This window comes from Odocoileus virginianus, chromosome 18, assembly GCF_023699985.2.
Source record: "Odocoileus virginianus isolate 20LAN1187 ecotype Illinois chromosome 18, Ovbor_1.2, whole genome shotgun sequence".
Lineage (NCBI taxonomy): Eukaryota > Metazoa > Chordata > Mammalia > Artiodactyla > Cervidae > Odocoileus > Odocoileus virginianus.
In genome coordinates this window covers 25,651,052-25,666,802 of record NC_069691.1, presented here as the reverse complement: position 1 = coordinate 25,666,802, position 15,751 = coordinate 25,651,052, and the positions used below count along the sequence as shown (strand labels likewise).

The 15,751-nt window shown below is 35.1% G+C and overlaps 1 protein-coding gene across 38 annotated transcripts in view; it reads left to right on the top strand.

Moving 5' to 3' along the window:
- Positions 1-15,751, top strand: part of PTPRD (protein tyrosine phosphatase receptor type D) — a 2,322,816-nt gene that overhangs the window by 1,461,519 nt on the left and 845,546 nt on the right. For all 38 annotated transcript variants that reach the window (XM_070480470.1, XM_070480471.1, XM_070480507.1 and 35 more), the window contains one exon: positions 7,357-7,416. The gene's annotated coding sequence lies outside the window, so the exon portion shown is untranslated. The remainder of the gene's footprint in view (positions 1-7,356; positions 7,417-15,751) is intronic.

Sequence of the window (15,751 nt, the reverse complement as noted above, 5' to 3'; positions counted from 1 at the left end):
CTTCTTGGGTTCTCCAACTTTAAGGGAAAACCCTTGGCAGTGACATTCAAATCTTGACTCCTCACAGCACAGTCATTGTTCTCTTACCAGTCATCTGAACTCTGGATCAGCAGTCTTCCTTTTTCCACCTCAAGCCTTCATTCCTTCTCTCCTATTTCACTGATCGAATCTAGACATTTAAAGCAAGTACCCCTTTGCACATACTGGCAAAGAACACATATATTTCAGGGGAGTTTAATTGCTACAGCCACTTTGGAAAACAGTTTGGCATTATCTACTAAAGTTGAACATATGCATGCCAGTTGATCCAGCAATTCCACTCATTATATACAACACGTGTACCAAGAAATACTTACAAGTATGTTTATTGCAGCATTAATTGTAATTGCTCTAAACTAGAAATGACCCAATGTTCATCAACAAAAGAAAGGGTATAGAAAGTGTGGGAGACTTTCCTGGGAATGAGTCTCCACTTGCACTATAGGATGTGCAACGCTGGGCTGCATGGCCACAAAAAAAAAAAAAAAAAAAAATTAGCCAGACACAATGCAATAAGTAATATGTGATTATATTTATATAAGGTTCAAGGCAACTCTGAACTATAGGGTTAAAAATCAAGATAATGCTTTTGTTTACCTTTGATGAAGAGGAGAAATGGACTTGTGGGGTAGCATGAGGTTTCTGTCGCAGTGGAAATATTCTATATTTTGACCTGGGATGTGGTTACACTGGTGTCTGCTTTTGTGTGATTCATTCCTTATGCACTTTTCTATAAGTGCACTGTACTTTGAATGCTTTAAAAAGTACTTGGGCTTCCAAAAATCTCTTGCTTATTTTTTAAAAAAAAACCATATGGGAACACATGGTCAAAAAACCTCTCATCCTTTAGTGATGAGAGGCCCAATTGCTATCCCAGTTTGTATATCCTGCCATATGTGTTATAAAACTCTTATGCTACAGTAATCTTCATTATTGTAGAATATTTTTCTTCAGTTTCTATGTTAATTGCAATGTGGTTTAAGAGAGGATTTGTTGTTCAGTTAACAAAGCTCCAAATCATTCAATCTACTACATATATATAGTATAAAAGGAACAAAATAAAAAAGAAAGAGAGGGCAAGAAGGAAGGGACAAAAAATATGTTACTTAGGGGGTTTGACATGTTTGACAAGACAAAACTGTAAAACATATTCTCTTCCTGATCTAACCTGCTTTTCTACTCTATGATATGCATATGAAAAACATATTTGATACTTTTCAACACAGGTACTTTTAGATGTTTCAAATTTTATTTTTTCCTGAATGTTTGCTTACTTACCATTACTTATCTAGTACCAACTTGAATCTATGAAAATGGCACCAAAGAAAAACATATGCGAACAATTCCAAATAAAAGTGAATCTCTCCTGATGAATGAAATCTCTACTGATGAAATCTCTTTAATATTGATATTAAAAGTCATTTTTAACTACTTTAAAGGGTCACATCTACTTGTGTTAATGGTTAATGTAGAAACAGTTTTAAAATGGCATGCTATTTTGATAATCCAGATTTGGGGGGGTTTTAAAATAGGGTTAACAGCAGAAAAATTTTCATATGAAGTAAACTTTTTTCTAGTTTAAATAGAGTTGTAAAACGCATCACACTAGAGCATATAAATTGAATTCCAGATTTTCTGTTAAAATGCCTTTTAAAGTTTGAAGTATTTTAATTAAAATTAGCCTATTGCATAAAATAAAGCTACAAGTCATTAATGAAACTTGAAATTTTCACATTATAACAGAAGGGATGCCATATAGCAAAGATAAAAATTACAGTGAGGAAATCTAAAGTATTTTTTATGAGTCAGAAAGTAAAATAACATGATTTGGTTCTAGCTCACTTTGTTTAAAAAATAAAATAAAAGATGATAGTCTTTGGATGTAAAACACACTAAAGGAAAAGCTATTTATGAGATGTTTGTTTTTTCTGTGGAGGGAAAAAAATAAACCCTGGGGTTTTCCCAAAGTAAAGGGAAACCTTCAGAAGTTCTTAGAACAATTTCCGGTATACATCCGGAAATACTAAAAGTGCATCAGCCAAGATTACACCTCACCATGGACAGTTCTGCTGTTGACAGCTATTGACCTTAGCTCTTAGAGCTTCCTTAGCTGCGACAATTAGTCAGAACTGGGTTTCCCAGGTGGCGACGCTAGTGGTAAAGAACCTTCCAATGTAGGAGGCTTAAGACATTCCAGGTTCCATCCCTGGGTTGGGAAGATCCCATGGAGTAGAGAATCCCATGGACAGAGGGGCCTGACAGGCTCCAGTCCATAGAGTCATGCAGAGTGAGACATGATTGAAGCGACTTGGCGTGCACACACACACAGAGGTGGAAGGACCCATGGCGTTACACCAGTTCCTTTTTTGTGTGTTCATTCTCTCGCCTGCATCAGGCATATTCCATGAGCTGAAGGGCATGCTTTCTTGGTGAAATCAACTGCCAAAAATCCATTTTCTGCCACTTAGGAAAATTTGTCATCTATTTTATCCTCAGTCTTCAAAAAAGAAAAGATGATTGAGAATAATTTGTACTTTGGCCACATGTACAAAGTTCGGTTGACCTAAACATGAAGCATGACTTAGAGAGAATTGAATCTTTTCCCTTTCTGGCTAGTACATGCTTTCTGTTGTCTCCTCTACTAGATCACTAGGTGATTACGTTGATATTTGTCCTCAGAGACAAAAGGTAGCTTTAAATAGTCTGGGAGGCAGAAGAGTTGCATTCATGTCTATGAAAACTCTGAGAAACAGCTTCAACTGGCAAATCCAGTTGTACATTTACCTGACAATAAAGAGACAAGTGCTTTGCCAATGTAAATGATATATTAACACTGATGCAAGTGAACTACAAAAAAGCTTTCATAAAATCTAGCCTAAAGGTGTCATCCAGCAATAATCTAAATGAGTTGTGGAATAGGGCCTGAGGATTTTTACTCAGGTTAAAAGGCATTGCAGTTGCATGTCAGCAGGAAAAGGCTTCTCTTTTTAATTCGTCAGAAAAGAGGCAGAGAGATCTGACCATCTTCTCTATATTTTGCTGTTTTAAATAGGGCTGAAAGTAAAGGAACTATGTGTCTGAAAGCTAGGTTCTGACAAACAGAACTAAATTTAACCAGTATGTGGATGATAAAAAAAAGACAGATGGGTGAGATTTATGAAGAGCCCTTTCGGAAGTGGCCTGAAACAGGTGGTTTCCCAAAAGGAGTCAGTGTATAAAGTGTTTCTGGATGTAGAATGAAGGGGAGAAAGAGATGTGTTGGCAATAAGTATATGGGTGCTTGCTGACTGAGGCTTCCTATTGCTTGTCAGGTGTCTCTATTTTTGTCTGAACTTCAAAAGCTATTTCATTGTACTATGAGAAGAGCAGAAGGTCTTGGATTCTGTGATTGGTTATTGTTTTGAACAGGAAAGAAAATTACCTTTCATTTTCTCTCCATTGGCGCTAAATCCCCAGTGGCGGTTTGAAGGACATTTCAAATCACTGCAGCTACAGCAAGGAGCTTTTGAGTCAGTTACTTCTGACTAATATTTTACAAATGCTCTCACCATCCCACCCAAAACTGCAAATAGAAGTCTGAAAAACAGTTTTGCAATTATTATTATTATTTTTTAATGTTACCACTTGCTTTGAACTCTGAAGCAAAATCAAGTTCTACCTTTAAAGTCTTTACCAAAAAGTATGTTGAAGATTGTGTCAAATGAAGTCTTGCATCACCCCTCCCCAACGTAAAAACTGTGAAAACAGTATTTAGGACAATATTTCCTATGAAATCTTCCTGGTACATTTTACCATATACTAGTCAACTTATTTAAAAATAGAAATGGTCATCATGTGCCATATACTGTGTTCAGGCTCTATTCTAGAACAGAACAAAACCCGTATCTATGAGAGTACTCTAGTTTATAGTGGGGGAGACCAAGCAGATTAAATAATCACAGTCTGTGTAGGCTAAGTGCTATAATAATTTACTCACTATTTTAATGGCTCCAAGAACTAAAATTTATCCATTCATCTATTGGTAAACTCTTACATCATTTCTGTATCTTGGCAATGGCAAACAATGTTGTGGTGAACATTGGGGTGCATGTATCTTTTTTAATTAGTGTTTTTATTTCTTTTGGATATATACCCTTATTGCAATTGCTGGATCATAGTTACTTCTATTTTTAATTTTTGGGGAAGTCTTCATACTGTTTTTCACAGTGGCTGCATCAACGTACATTCCTACCAACAGTGTATGACAGCTCCCTTCTACATCCTTGCCAACATTTGTTAGTTTTTTATTTTTTATTTTTTTTCACTGTGCAGCTTGTGGGATCTTGATTCCCCGATCAGGGATCAAGCCCTTACCCCCTGCAGTGGAAAGGCAGAGTCTTAATCACTGGACCACCAGGGAAGTCCCCTTGCATTCTTTTTGATGATAGTCATTCTGACAGATGTGAAATGATATCTCATTGTGGTTTTAATTTGATTATAATATTGAGCATCTTTTCATATACCTGTTGGCTATCTGCATGTTCTCTCTAGAAAAATGTCTATTTCAGTCTTCTGCCCATTTTTTTTAAACCAGGGTGTTTTTGTTTGTTTGTTTTTGTTGTTGAATTGTATCCACTGTTTCTATACTATGGATATTAACCACTTATTGTTCATAGCATTTGCAAACATTTTCTCTCATTCATCAGGTTGGCTTTTCTTTTTTTTATAATGGCTTCCTTTGATACTTAGAAAGCTTTTAAGTTTAATTAGGTCCCATTTGTTTATTTTTGCATTTATTTTGCTTTAGGAGACAGATCCAAAAAAAAAGAAAGTATTGTTGTGATTTATGTCAAAGAGTGTTCAGCCTATGTTTTCCTCTAAAAGTTTTATAATGCCTGGCCTTACATTTATGTTGTTAATCTATTTTGAATATATTTTTGAATATGGTGTTAGAGAATTTTCTGATTTTATTCTTTTCATGCAGCTGTCAGTTTTCCCAACACCATTTATTGAAGATACTGTCTTATCTCCACTGTATATTTTTACCTCCTTTGTTATAGATTAATTGACCATAGTGCATCAGTTTATTTATGAGCTCTCTATTCTGTTCTACTGATCTGTTTTTGTGCAGGTACCATATTGTTTTGATGACTGTAGCTTTGCAATGTAGTCTGAAGTCATTAAGCATGATTCCTTTTGCTTCATTCTTCTTTCTCAATTTTGTTTTGGCCATTTTGGGTCTTTTGTGTTTCCATGAAAATTTTTAAATTATTTGTTAAGATGTGGTATACATACACACACACACACACACACACACACACATACACACACACACACACAAAGGACTGCTTTTATAATCATAAAAACAAAGAAAATTTTCCCATTTGCAGCATCATGGATGAACTTCAGAAATAAGTCAGACAAAGAAAGTCAGATACTGCATGATATCACTTTATTTGTGGAATCTAAAAGCTACAGCAAACTAATGAAGATAACAACAACAACAAAAATAGACTCACAGATATAGAGAACAAATTCGTGGTTACCAATGGGGAGAGGGCATAGTGGAGGGTCATTATAGGGGTAGGGTATTAAGAGATACAAACTATTATGTATAAAATAAACTGCAAGGCAATATTGTACAATGTAGGTAATATTCCAGTATTCCATATTAACATTCAGAATAACTATAAATGGAATATAACCTTTGAAATTATAAATCACTGCATTGTACATCTGTAACTTATATAATATTATAAATCAACTAAACTTCAACTTTAAAAAAATAACTAAAATTTAGTTCTCATTTACATGAAATCCCAGAGCCAATGATGTTTCTAGTCATGGTCAGGTGATAGTCATCTTTGTAACACTCTAGTTTGAATAGATTTTATTAGTAGAAATAAGGAGTGATTCTGAAAGATGTGACTAAAGGACTAGGTGGGCTTCCACAGTGGCTCAGTGTTAAAGAATCTGCCTGCAATGCAAGGGCTGCAGGTGATGTGGGTTCAATCCCTGGGTTGGTAAGATCCCCTGGAGGAGGGCATGGCAACCCTCTCCAGTGTTCTTGTCTAGAGAATCCCATGAACAGAAGAGCCTGGCAGCTACAGTCCATTGGGTCTCAAACAATCAGACACAACTGAAGCAACTTAGCACGCATGCACAAAAGACTAAGCTCTTTCCTTCTTAGGAATCTTTCCTTCTGTAGGCCCTCAGGGATTCCAGCTACAGATAGGAACAAAGAATAAAGGATCATGTATAAGATGTTTTTAAGGCCTGAACTGATGCAGCATGGTATATATCTAGCTGTATTCCCTTGTGAGGAATCAGTCACATCTCACATCTATCTGGAAATAAAATATATATATATATATATATATATATATATACACACACACACACACACACACACACACATATATAACCTGACTCTGTAATAAGAGGAAATTGAAACAGTTTTCTAAACAACTAGCCAGTTTCTATGATACAAGATAATGTGATAAGGAAATACACAGAACTGTTGCATTATCTAAAAAATACGTTAAAGTGTAACTTGAAGGAAGCAGGATGTCAAGGAAGGCTTTCTCCATGAGATGATGACTTCTCTGTGAATTGAAGAAGAAATAAGAATTGAACATGTGAAGAGTTTAGAAGAAGGTGGTCTAGGCAGAAGGAAACTATTCTAAAAAACAAAAGGAATCATTAGGATATTCTATTCTTAATTTCATCAGGAAATTAAAACAAAGCGCTTTTCTACACATTTCAGTGTATGAATTTTGAAAAATTAATAGTGAGACTATTTTCCATAAATGTAATGCTGGTAAGATTTAGAATTCTTCCTTGTGAGTTAGTCCCAAGATCAGTAGGAAAGGCAAAGATGTACTTTATATTGGCTACTATGGTTTAAGTGATTCCCTTAAGAAACTTGGAGGCTTGAACCACCATAAAGACCAGAGGATGGGAAATTTGAAGTGTATTATGTAATTTCAGGGAGCAACTATGACACTCATTAGACTTGAAGAAATAGATGTTGTAAGTAGCTAAGGTAACCACTTTATGTTAGACATGATAATCCCATTCAACATTGCAAAGAATGCTCAATAGTCATTACTTTCCAGCATGTGGACAAACGAACATTCATACTGAGTTGGTATTTCACTCTTTCAATTAAAAATTATATGACATAAAATTGATACCAACTTCTTATTAACCATCTTGTTTTTTCTCCTCTCTGTCCACCCCCCTAAAAAAAAAATGGTGAAAATATGATATGTTGAAGATAACTTAGGGTTTGAAATATTTTTAAAAATAAGTTTTTATTTCTATTTTTCTAATTAGGTTTTGAACCTCTTGAGGCCAGGGACTGTGTCTGAAAACGCATACAGTGGCTAACATAAGGTAAGTCTATAACACATCTGAACTCCTTCCTTTCATTAGGTCTTAGAACCAGTTGTAATGCCTGATATGTAATTGGCACTCAACAAATATTGGTTTGAATGGATGGATGGATGGATGAAATATTTGAACATTGTATTATATTCACTTGATATTCCCCTTATAATAAGATTGAATTGTTTTTTACTCAGTATGGTCACTTCTTTTTAAATAAAATTATAACACACTCAAAACAATGGAACAACTAGGAAAAGATTTCTCAATGAGAGATTTAATTTTCATTTCTGAATCATGGATGGTGTTCGTCATGAGTATGTGAGAAATCTAACAACGGGTTAATATTTTGATCTGGAGCAGCAGATGCCTCTAGATTTAAATGTTGATTGAATTGAGCTGCCGCTGCTATGAAATTATTATCCCTCAGCAGTGCTCTCGCCTACATACTTTATTTTGGTTCTTCTAGAAGCTACAAGCTATTTATTGTTAATGGGAGAATAAAGTGAGAAAACAGATTAGCAAATAGATTAAAAAAATTTAAATGTCTAATCTCTGTTAAACAATTACAAGGTTATCAATTTTTAATACTTTGCAACAAAACTTTGCTATTAACACAGCTTTGTTATCTTACATATCTTTTCTCTAATGTGTTATTTATCATAATAATACTTCTGATAAAATTCTCTACCAAGTGCCTTTTTTATTGCAGCTTCACAGTTAGCTTCTAATCTTAAAATGATAATTGTTTAAAATAATTACTTCCTATGCTTGCTAAGATATTTGATCTATCAGCTCACCACTTATAACTATTACTAGTAAAAATATGTGATGAATTACAAAATAAGCCAAATTGTTTTTAATTGATGTTTCTAAATGCAAATTTTATAAATGAAGGTTGCAAAGTTTAGAAGTTCCCTAGTATATTCAAATACTCTTATCTGCTAAAAATGTTGCATTCTCAGCATAAAAGACATGATCCCACTTCCCATATTCCCTGTTAACCTTATTTTGGGATTAATGCTTCTTATGATTCTAATAAAAAAGCAAGTATCTATATATATAGAAAAGGTACACAAAGATCATTCAGAAACCAAAATGCCATTAAAGTCAAATAAGATGAGGATTAAGCAAACAAATGAGATGGAGATTATAGAAAATTTAATTTCATTCTCTCCTGTTTCCCCTTTGGCTCCTCAGTGTTTCTATTTTATACATTAAGATTCAGCTCACTTTCACCCTAAAGCTTTCTTGGATATTCCCCATCAAAACAAAGCCTTATTTTTCTTCTGAACTCCTATATGCCTTTGTTCATAATAACTTATGATACTAATGATTCTGCTTTATGGTTCAGCTATTATATAGAATCAGCATTTTCTGAGTATGTTATGTTCCAGAGTTAATTTAAAAACCAGTTGTTTGGGAATCCAAATGACTTATTCTTATAGGACTAATAATAGAAATAATGCTTCTGTCTTTTTGTTTTTTTAAGTTTTGTTGCTGTCTGATCTAGTGCGAATTGAAATATTTCAAATATACCTCCATTTTGACATTGCTTCTTCAGAACAAATCAGTTCTATTCTCAGGGGAAAATTGCATAGATTCTAAACCTATACTTGCTTGGATTCTTTGTTATTTACTAGCTGCTGAATCTTAGGCAAGTCATTCAGATATATGTGTTTGAGATGTCTTATTTGCAAACTGCAGAAATAATTGTACCAACTTCTTTAGGCTGTTGTGAAGATTAAATGAGTTCATATATGAAGAGTCCTTTAGATCAGTACCTGACTTATACTAGGGTGTGTATAAGTTAACTAAAGATGTCATCATTATTGTTTTCATTGAATCTTGGAGTATGAGGAACTTCTCTGCCCACATATAGACATGTTTGAAAGTAGAAATATGCAGTACATTTTAGAAGCTCATCTTCTACAGATAGGCTAGATACTAGAATTATAAAATACAGTGTCTCATGTCAGAAAAATCATAACTAACTATCTCTTCTATAAAATACCAATCAAATGCTTTTTTAGTATACCTTTATTTCCAGGATGAGTTAAAATGGAAACAAAATACTGTAGCTATCTTCACCTCATCACAAATATGAAATGAAAGTAAACATAGCAATGGTTATTAATGATATGGTTTATTGAGCCCTTAGGATGTGCCAAGAAAAAGGTGGAAGGCTTTACATGTTATCCACACATCCTCCAATTACAGATAAAGAAATTGGTAGTCAAGGAGGAAAAGATCATTCATAGCTAATGAAAGTTAGAGTGAGAATACAAACCCCCTTTCTGACTTTTCAATCTTACAGTATTTCGACTCTACCCCAAACAGCAATCTAAGCCAAGTCAAAATGTTTGTTGATTTTTGTTGTTTTTAGATTAATATTTACATATTCCAAACTCTTTTTAGGAACTGTTCTGCCACTTAACAAGTTTATCTAGTTCTTTGTAGTTCTGCATTCTATGTGTTTTCTACAAAAATCTAAGACATTTTATCAAACCATTGGGTGAAGCACAATACACTTATTTAGGGTATTATAGTTGATCAGTATTTCCCAAATTGTCTTCCTGTTCATTTATCCAAGATCACCAGCTCACTCATAGTATTGCTTCAGAGCATTGAGTTAGAAATTCTTCTTCCCCTTTCTAGTCCATGAATGCTATATCATCCATCTTGAATGTAGGCATCTAAATCTAACAACTTTACAAAGTGCTTAACTTCTTAAATCTTGCCAAGGAAAAGACAACTTTCTTATTTAATGTATCCCTTATTCCTTAAATATATTTAACCTTTATTTGTTGCTACACATATTGTGTGCAAAGCAATCTGCACACCTATCTTATTTGCTTTTCACATTAAACCTCTGAGGTCAGTACTATAATTATTTCCGCATAAGGATGAGGGACCTAAGAACTGAAGAAACTATCTTACCCAAAGTCACACAAGTGGTACAAGTATCAGAATTCAAACCCAATGAAACTCCAGAGATGACAAGTGCCTCTGCATTTTAACATGGTCCTTCATTGCTCTGCATTGAGAAAACCAAAACCATCCTGCTGCTGCTGCTGCTAAGTCTGCTTCAGTCGTGTCCGACTCTGTGTGACCCCATAGACGGCAGCCCACCAGGCTTCCCCGTCCCTGGGATTCTCCAGGCAAGAACACTGGAGTGGGTTGCCATTTCCTTCTCCAATGCATGAAAGTGAAAAGTGAAAGTGAAGTCACTCAGTCGTGTCTGACTCTTCGAGACCCCATGGACTGCAGCCCACCAGGCTCCTCCGTCCATGGGATTTTCCAGGCAAGAGCACTGGAGTGGGTGCCAGTGCCTTCTCCGAAAACCATCCTACTGGATGGCAAAAGCATGTGGCTTCCATTATCTTGCCAGGTCCTGCTTAACTGTTTGGATTCTAAATTTTTTGAAAGGCGGGTCTGTGTCTTTTTATTCATGTTTCTGCTCCTCACAATAATAAATACACTATCCTGTAATTTAAGGTTCAAAACACTTTGCCTTAAAGCCATTGACCAAGTTTAGTCAATTTGGTTAAATGAATTTTCCTCTTCTTGTACTTAATGTTCAGTGTAATGTTTCATAGTTGGATCAAGCTAATGCTAGCTAGTTTCACAGAAACTGTGAAAATGTCATAATTTGAAAATTCACAAATCTGTGGGGCGAACATGATATTATTGTGAATTCTATAGCCTAATGTTTTGCTTATTTTGGCAAACATGATTTAGTTTCTTGTTAATGATAATATTTGAATATTTGTTGTGCCACATCATGTTTTACTATAAGGACCAATGCCAATACCTATAAATATTTTCATATAACTAAGGGTAGCTGTTGGAATTTTGGTCGATTTTGGAATCTCATCAGTTAAAAAAGTCAGAAATACTATGGTTTCTTTAGGTGATTTTAAGAGTTGTTTATAAAATTCTGACTAGCACTATTTTAGAGAAATAAACCAGATCTGCTAACAAAGACAGCCCATTTGGTGACCCTGATATTAGTTGTTTTTTTTTTTTAGTGAAGAAGTAAAAATTATACAGTGAAAGTGACAAATAGATTCAAGGGATTAGATCTGATAGAGTGCCTGAAGAACTATAGATGGAGGTTCGTGACATTGTACAGGAGACAGGGATCCAGATCATCCCCAAGAAAAAGAAATGCCAAAAGGCCAAATGGTTGTCTGAGGAGGCTTTACAAATAGCTGAGAAAAGAAGAGAAGTGAAATGCAAAGGAGAAAAGGAAAGATATAAGCGGTTGAATGCAGAATTCCAAAGTTAGCAAGGAGAGATAAGAAAGACTTCTTCAGCAATCAATGCAAAGAAATAGAGGAAAACAATAGAATGGGAAAGACTAGAGATCTCTTCAAGAAAATTAGAGATACCAAGGGAACATTTCATGCAAAGATGGAGACAATAAGGACAGAAATGATAGGGACCTAACAGAAGCAGAAAATATTAAGAAGTGGCAAGAATACACAAAAGAAATATACAAAAAAAATCTTCATGACAGGGATAATCAAGATGGTGTGATCAGTCACCTAGAGCTAGAAATCCTGGAATGTGAAGTCAAGTGGGCCTTAGGAAGCATCACTACAAACAAAGCTAGTGGAGGTGATGGAATTCCACTTGAGCTATTTCAAATCTTAAAAATTGATGCTGTGAAAGTGCTGCACTCAATATGCCAGCAAATTTGGAAAACTCAGCAATGGCCACAGGACTGGAAAAGGTCAGTTTTCATTCCAATCCCAAAGAAAGGCAATGCCAAAGGATGCTCAAACTACTGCACAGTTGCACTCATCTCACACACTAGCAAAGTAATGCTCAAAATTCTCCAAGCCAGGCTTCAACAGTACGTGAACTGTGAACTTCCAGATGTTCCAGCTGGATTTCAAAAAGGCAGAGGAACCAGAGATCAAATTGCCAACATCCTTTGGATCATCAAAAAAGCAAGAGAGTTCCAGAAAAACATCTACTCCTGCTTTATTGACTACGCCAAATCCTTTGACTGTGTGGATCACAACAAACTGTGGAAAATTCCTAAAGAGACGGGAATACCAGATCACCTGACCTGCCTCTTGAGAAATCTGCATTCAGGTCAGGAAGCAACAGTTAGAACTGGACATGGAACAACAGACTGGTTCCAAATAGGAAAAGGAGTATGTCAAGGCTGTATAGTGTCACCTGCTTATTTAACATATGCAGAGTACATCATGAGAAAACGCTGGGCTGGATGAAGCACAAACTGAAATCAAGATTGCCAGGAGAAATATCAATAACCTCAGATATGCAGATGACACCACCCTTATGGCAGAAAGTGAAGAAGAACTAAAGAGCCTCTGGATGAAAGTGAAAGAGGAGCGTGAAAAAGTTGGCTTAAAACTCAACATTCAGAAAATTAAGATCATGGCATCTGGTCCCATCACTTCAAGGCAAATAGATGGGGAAACAGTGGAAACAGTGACAGACTTTATTTTCTTAGGCTCCAAAATTACTGCACATGTGACTACAGTCATGAAATTAAAAGATGCTTGCTCCTTGGAAGAAAAGTTGTGACCAATCTAGACAGCATATTAAAGAGCAGAGACATTACTTTGCCAACAAAGGTCCATCTAGTCAAAGCTATGTTTTTTTTCCAGTAGTTATATATGGATGTGAGGGTTGGACTATAAAGAAAGCTGAGCACCAAAGAATTGATGCTTTTGAACTGTAGTGTTGGAGAAGACTCTTGAGAGTCCCTTGGACTGCAAGGAGATCAAACCAGTCAATCCTAAAGGAAGAGTCCTGAACATTCATTGGAAGGATTGATGAAGCTGAAGCTCCAATACTTTATCTACCTGATGTGAAGAACTGACTCATTTGAAAAGACCCTGATGGTGGGAGAGATTGAAGGTGAGAGGAGAAGGGGACAAGAGAGGATGAGATGGTTGGATGGCATCACCGACCGATTCAATGGACAAGAGTTTGAGCAAGATACGGGCGTTGGTGATAGACAGGGAAGCTGGTGTACTGCAGTCCATGGGGTCACAAAGAGTTGGACATGACCAAGCCACTGAACTGAGCTGAACTGACATTACACATAGCAGCTATCTATTCAGGTCTCTATTAGAGATTTTTAATTACAGTGTTAACTTGACAATCTCAGATAAAGAACAAGTTAGTCAAGTTAAAAGAAGGTTAATTGTGTATGCATACTGTATGGCCAGAAGAAGAAAGCTCAGCAGGATGTTTTCTGAGCTTTTCTACTTGAGAGTGTTACATTCTTTTTTAATTCAGGGGTAATAATCAAAACTTTCATATTATACATGTAGTACTACAAAGAAAGACTTTTTAGAAGGATTTACTAGCAAGACAGTTTAGGAACTATATATATATATATATATATATATATATATATATATATATTCTAATGGTGTGTATGGGAATTGACTCAATGCTTTCCATTTCTCTAATTGTTAACAATTCTTCATCATGAGTATACTGAGTCAGATTTAATGTGTACATTTGTATGGTTAGATAATATTGGAACTGAAATACACCTTAAAGACTCTAGTCCATGCTTTGTACATAAATTTAGACCTGGAGAAGAAAAATAGGCTGCCCCAAATCACAGAGATATTTGGTACAATATCTGTGATTCAGGTATTTTTTCTTTCTTTACTCTGCATTGAAAACAATATTATCCTTTGATGAAAAAAAAATAGGAAAGAAAGGTTGAGACATTAAGACAAGGGAAGGTCACATAATTCAGTCTCCTACTCTATAGGAAACTGCCCCATGACACATAGTCAGCCAGTCTATGATTAAAACTATACATAAACCTCATTTTCATTACTGAGGAGCTCTAATTGTAAGACAAGTCATCTTCATACTGATACACAAATATACACACCTTTATTTCTTATTTTAGGCTTCTGTTTTCTATGCAAAATATCCATACCTACTTCAACCATTCCTTTTATGACACGTTTCAGATATATTTCATCCTCTGACCCCTCCTCACAACATCAATAAAATGTTTCATGTTTCATGGTTGATGCCCAGAATTAAACATAATGTGACATATGGTACCTGGAGGCTACCATAAGCTTGTGGGAACACTATTATCTCTTGATCTGACTATTGTACCTTTAGTTTTTTTAATAAATTGTGCCCTTTGCATGATTTTGGTTGTCTTCATAAGACAACTAAAACCTAAAACTATTTTTCACATAGACTAAAAATAAGGGGCTTCCCTTGTGACTCAGCTGGCAAAGAATCCATCTATAATGCGGGAGACTTGGGTTCAATCCCTGAGTCGGGAAGATCCCCTGGAGAAGGGAAAGGCTACCCACTCCACTATTCTGGCCTGGAGAATTCCATGGACTGTATAGTGCATGGGGTTGCAGAGTCAGACACGACTGAGCGACTTTCACTTTCACTTCCTTCACTATAAATATAAGATGTCCATACTTATTTTTAAATTGGATTGTTTGTCTTTATCATGTTTAAGTCAATATTGACAGAATTAAACATATTTCCTATCATCAGCACCATAAACATCAGAACAGGGTTATATAAGGAGAGATATGTTCCTTAAAATGGGCAGTAAATATTCTTTTGAGTTCTAAGTTTCTAAGAATTGTTAAGATAATCTTTTGTATATTTGATAAATATGCTATATATGATCTTAGATAATTTATTAACAAAGATTTTAGGGGTTAATTGTTTTGGTGGTGAATGGCATAGACCTAAAGTTTTTTCTATATATAAAAATCTCACTTTTTAACATATCTTGAGCACATGGAATTGTTTCAAACTTTAGGCGAAAAAAAAAAGACTTCTGAATCTGATCCCAGATTTTCCTGTGCAAAACCATATTTTTTAAATCATATTTTAAAAGATCAGAAATCACCTGTATTTGCAAAATGGAATTATGAAATTTCCTGTGTAATATTTTTGGCTTGAACAGCTGTCTACAGTTTACTTGAGATTTTCATATTACTAATTTAAAACCACAGTAATGTCAAAAGAAGATTACATCTGTATAATATTTTCTCCTTGATCACAAGGATTGTGGTCCTAAAAATCTTTGAGATAGATAAATGTTTATGTTAGAAATATATACTTTGTAAAGTTATATTTATACCAATCTAAGTTTGTATATGTAATTTTCTCTTCATTAGAAGTAGGTAGACATAATAAAGGCATAGTTGTAATAATTTATCTTAGAGTAATTGTGCACAGTCATTTCTTCCTTCTTCTATTCATTGAATACTTATTAGCCAGTCAGTGCCCTAGATGATTGAGATACAAAGATGAAAAAAAAAAGGGGGAACTTGCCCTCAAAGGAGGA